The sequence below is a fragment of the Acomys russatus genome, chromosome 15 (genome assembly GCF_903995435.1).
Source record: "Acomys russatus chromosome 15, mAcoRus1.1, whole genome shotgun sequence".
In the NCBI taxonomy this organism is placed as follows: Eukaryota; Metazoa; Chordata; class Mammalia; order Rodentia; family Muridae; genus Acomys; species Acomys russatus.
This window is the reverse complement of record NC_067151.1, coordinates 39,049,043-39,055,042: the sequence shown is the minus strand read 5'-3', so window position 1 is coordinate 39,055,042 and position 6,000 is coordinate 39,049,043.

Here is a 6,000-nt window from a genome sequence, read left to right as displayed (position 1 = left end):
TAATGTTCCAACCAAACTCATTAGAATACGTTTCTTTTCAGAGGCATTGACTTCTACCTAGATAGAGCATACACTGAGCCAAAGCACAACATCACAACAATCTGGGGAGGACCAAAAGCCAGCTAAGCGTGTTCAACGACACAGGAAAATTAATTCAGAAGTTAATAAAAAACTTAACAAGATTCAAACAGTGACCATATGGTTGTAAGTCACAAATGGGAGGCCACAGGGGAAACCAGAGAGGTCTTGTAGATAAAACTCATAAAATGCATCAATGTATTAATTGGTTAATAATTAATACATTAACACATTGAGTGATGTCTATTTTTTTATATATAAGTTATATATCGATAAAGTTGACTTTTAAAATGTTGGACAAGGGAAAATTTGGGAAAAGAAGAATATGGACAAGCAAGGAAGTGGAAAAGAAGAAAAAGAGGGGGAGAGAGAGGGCCACCAGCCAGAGCAAACGCCACATTATTGTTTAAAGAAATCGATGCCTGTGGGCTAGCATTGAAGAGTTCATGAGATATGATGGTGGAGAAGCACAGACTTACATAGTTGTTGCAAATGTGGAAAGATATAAAGGAAAGTGTTATATTAAAAATAGAACTATATTATGTATCACATACTTTTTTTGTGTTTTTCTACTTTATAAGTGAAACAGATTTAGAAACAAAAGTAGACAATCCATCTATACTTAATAAACATGTAATTTAATATTGAAAATAGGGTAAGAAGGCTAAGCTTACCTATAATTTTTTTAAACTACCAAGTAAAGCCATACTGATTTTAGTGTACTGTTTTTATTTTTACATTGGCAACAATGAAAAAGGTGAACACTTTGTTGGTGTAGCTACAGTTATTCACCGGTTGTAGGGATTAAGTGGCTAATTTTTAGGAGGAATGTAACCATATCTAATGAAATCACTTACCCCTGTATATTTTGACTTTTAAATGTCAGTTTTAAGGGTTTGTGTTAAAGACATGCCCTCCAGCAACTTGGTGCACTCACTGCACACACTGCACAGACAAGCACCAGTGAGGCTACGCATTGGAGTCCCACAGGAACACTTTAGAAAGGTCTAGTTACCTCACAGAGGAGAATAGTTGGACCAACCTGAATGGAATGTACACACCTCATATTCTACAACTATCAAAAAATGAGGAAGATGTCCACTGATTTCCAGAAACACCGTAAAGTGGAGTTAGATGGTTGACATGGCTGATGCCTTTGTGAAAAACAGTGAGTAGAGTGCGCATGGGTCTGTGCTTTGGGGGAAAGAAAAATACAATCAAGGAATTATTGTGATTGGTTCCCTACAGGATGCCAGTGAGAAAGTGTATAATGGATCAGAGGAAGCATGGAGACAAAGGGATTAGATTGCAATACTCTGGATATAATTTTGTGCATGTTTCTAATATTTGGAATTATATTTCACAAATTCAATTCTTAAAAACTTAGAATAAGATAAAATCTCAAATGTGGAACCACAGTAGAATCTATAAATTGAACTGTATTTCACAAGAATAAGAAGAACACAGAGAAACTCTGTCTTGAAAAACAAAAAAGAAGAAGAAAGGAGGAGGAGGAGGAAGAGGAGAAGGAGGAGGAGGAGGAGGAGGAGGAGGAGGAGGAGAAGAAGAAGAAGAAGAAGAAGAAGAAGAAGAAGAAGAAGAAGAAGAAGAAGAAGAAGAAGAAGACCAATAGTGACTAGGGAGGAATAAACTAATTAACAACATTAACAACAACCAGAAACTGTAAATGCATAATTTCAAAACAAGGATAAAATCACAAACAATGTTGAATTCTGATTCCTGTGTTTGTTTTTCACAGTGCTCCAATTTAACAATTCTGAAATTGTTTGATGTATATACTGAGACTAAGTAGATGAAGACACTGTTTGTACCAAGACCAACATTTCTCCTTGTGGAGTAAGAGGGACAGCTGGCATGAATCTGTGTTGTGTCCGAATCTAGGTACCTTCTGCTCCCAACGTTAGAAAGTTCCACACTGATACAAAAAGGGTCCTCTTACATGCTGCAGGTGAGGTAGCCATGCTTTAAGTCAGGCAATCAGAGGAAGCACAGAGAACAGATAAACATAAGTAAATTAATATATCAAGATTGGTGTCTAAAGTTGATACATGATCATGGAACCCAATAATTCCTGATATCTGTGGGCCATTATGAAGAAAGACAAAAATGAGTGAGATTATATGAAGCTTCGAAAGCCTTTTGGTTTGTTTTTAAAATGTAATGGCCATTGCTATATGTATGTTGTATAAACAGTATGTCAATCTAATTTTATTTTATTTTTTGGCATTGAAACATTCCAATTATGTGCCAAACAAAATAATTATGATTAATTTGAGTTCCAGTTTAGTTGTAGGAAAAGAATTGCTCACTGCTTATTTGCTTTACTAAGGACAAAACATTTAATCATTTGAAGTAAATATTGAATAATTCTATTAACTCTTAGTTTAACAGATTACAAACCAGACTTAACTAAGCTGTCATAGGGTGCCATGAGAGACAGTCTTAAGCGGAATAGGCATGGAGAAGGCTTGTTGAGAAAGTGATGTCCAGTCTAGTCCAAGTTGGGAGTTGAAGACTGATTTAAACATAGGAGGTTTCTGTACTAAGTTACTGTCAGAAAGGAAGACTGAATATAGACACCTAACAAGGTTGGTGTCTTGTTCCAACTGGTCATCCTTGTAGCTACTTTTTTTAAAAAATATAAATGAAAACTTTTCAATGGATTTGCAATTGTACATCAGAGCTCTCAATTGGTGTACTAAAGACCTGTTGTCGTTAACAAAATATTAAACATTCTTATTACAGATAAAGACTCAGGAGCCAGATGCTGGGGTGAAAGGCTGCAATCTCAGAGAGGCAAAGAAATCGCACAGCTGACCTTCCTCCTCAGTCACATCCTTGACAGAAAGAAAACATAAAACTTCCTTCCGGAACCATGCTGTCTCAAAAAACCCACAAAACTAAATATCCCTCCCTTCTACTTCCTGTGAGTCTCTCTGTCCATCATCCTGACTTCCTCTTACTCTTTATGTTTTTTTCCTATGTTTACTCCTTGTCAATTGCTTCCTTGCTTCCCCTCTTGATCAGGGCTTAACTTAATCCTGTTTACAATACTCAACCAGAAAGCTCCTGGATTAAAGGTGTATGCTAGGGATGAGCCACACCACAACTTGAAACAGGTTTTTCTAATACACAGTACAATTTTGGAGTTTGCAGTGAGATCAAAAATCCTCTAGCACCCACCTTTCCTGACTTCTCACTATAAAATATCTCAGTGTTGTTTAATAGTGCTAATCTCTATAATAACTTCCAATACTTCCTCTTCAACTTTAAATGGTATTCCCAAACTGCCCCCTTCAAATCCTTCTGCTTCTTTTTGATATTGGTTCTTACTATAAATATTTCTAAAACAACCTGCAATAACCATGCTATGGCTTGTATCTATGCTATCTTGAAATCGCCACTGCCAAATAAATCAATTCATTACTTTTGAAGTAAGCCTCATTCAAATTCTCAATACACTGGGAAACTGCTGCCAGAGTCCTTGCCAAAATGTGATGTGAGTTCCCTGTGGTGCGGACCTCACAGACTCCTCACTGTTATATAAGCATGCTCTTTACTGTCTTCATTTCTGTCCACTTTCCAGTCTCTCAAACCCACCCCAGCATTTATCAGTAAACAATGCTTAACTTAACTTAAACAAGGGCACTGGTAGCCTGTATCTCCATGTTTTCTCACATGCTTTTCACAGTCAGGGGTTGCGGGGGGGGGGGTGGGGACTTCAAAGGTCCACATCTAGATATCTACTTCTGCCAGCCAGCTTTATCTTAAAGGATCCAGAGCCTTCAAATATACTCCCAAGCGTAGGGAGGGCATTTTAGACTTCAAGAATAACACACATGACCATCTTATCATTATGACTTAGGGTTCTAATTAAATGATTTTATCTAGATCTACGTAGCCTTCAAGTGTTTTACTTTTGAGTACATCTCTCTAGTAGTTGGAAATTGGAAGGGGAGATAAATTCAGACCATAGTAATGGACACAGCCAAAGATAGAAATTATTTATAGGGTTCATATATAGTTGAAAACCAAATTGTAGGTTATTTACTATGAGTTAGAGAATTGAGGAAATAAATGAAAGACCATAAAGACAGATACAGAAAGAAAGATTAATAAGAAACATTCTTCTATTTCTTCCTCGTTTTTACTCCCTTTGTCACCTCCTCATGCCTCTCCTCCTTTTTTCTTTTTCCAGTCTTACTATATAACCCAGGAGTGGCTTGAATTTATCATCCTTCTGCCTCTACCTCCCAAGTGCTGGGATTATAAGTGTACCCTACCACACTCAGATTTTTTAAATGCTCTCAGACAAGAGTTGCCTAGCAACTGACAAGATACCCTGGTGAGACTCAGTGTAGAGTGCTTTTTAAAGATTGAGAGCTCTGAACATCTTAATTGCTAATGTAATATGAGAGAGAAGTAGATGGTAAAAGACAAAGGATAGATCACACAGAAAGATCTTATAAACTGGAAGTGTGTGGGATCTATATAATTATCATTGATTGATGGGTTTCAGGATTTTTAAAAACATGAATTTTTTTTATCATATAAGATACTTGGTAATGCAATCCAGGCACCTGTCCTATACAGTCTCTCACAGCCCTAAGTTTTGTTGATTGTATAAATTTGTTATGTAAGCATCTGCATTTTCTATAAGTATATAGCCAAATATAAAACAACTATATAAAAACAAATAATGACTCCCAGGAAAAAAAATTCTGGATTCTGAAATGTGTGGTTTCAAAATAACGCAAGCAAAGACTTTCTATACAACATGCTAAGACTCTTCTGCTCCAGTCCCTGGAAAACCTACCAGTCCCTTACAGCTCCAGAACATATGAAGTCTAATAATTAAAGAACTAGAGCCATTTCCAGCATAGAGTTCCAGGTTTCACTCAGATATGAGGAAGGCCAGCTTCTGTTCTGATAATAAGTGGCTGCCATCCATGGTTGTTGCATTTTCAGAATCACTACTGAAATCTTGTTAAGAAGTACATTCTTCATTACTTCAGTTTTAAACATCTTTTCTGCAACATATTCCACATACCACTAAATTCACCCACTTAAAGTATACAACTCAATGTTTTTAGTATACCATAGAATAACACAAGGAATTGCCCCAATCTTATCTCTAAACACACCCCACATCTTCCCAAAATCCCCATCACATTAGGAGTCAGTTCTTTCTCCTACATTGTGAAGACAAAATATTCACTAATCTAAAGCTCTGTTTCCATATCTTTGTCAATCTGGAAATACATAGAATAGATGTATAGCATAGAATCTGAGTCCTGTGGTGACTGCTTCCTTTAATTAAACACAAGGCTGCCAGGGTCATTTGTATAACATTACATAGATCAGTACTTCAATATTTTTGTTATCAATATTGAATTATATAAATATAATGCTGTGTCTCTAGTCTTCAGGTAATGAACACTTGGACTAGGTCTTTTATTGGGTCTTTTGATTATTTTAATTATTATTTTCATTCTTGTTAAATTTAGATGTTTTATTTTTAGTTCTCTTCTGTATGTTTGTGTATGTGGTGTGTGAGTATATTCTTATATACCCACATTTGTTTAGATGCACATAAAATGTAAATAAAAATCTGAGTACTTTTTAATGTATCAAAATATTATTTTTTAAAACATTCTTCTTTACCGTTTCCCTCTAATCTTCTCTTGTGATGATTTTATGGCATATGTTGGTATGTTAACTGTTGCTTCAAATTTCTCTGAATTGTATTCTCATTTTTCTTCATTCTGTTTTTCCTATTGCCTAATCTTGTTGACCTATCTTATGATACATAAACAAAGTCATGACAAGGAAAGGGACTGCCTTTGGCAGGTTTTAAAAAATATATTCAAGCCATGTTTCATTGGTGAACTTTTCCTGCTG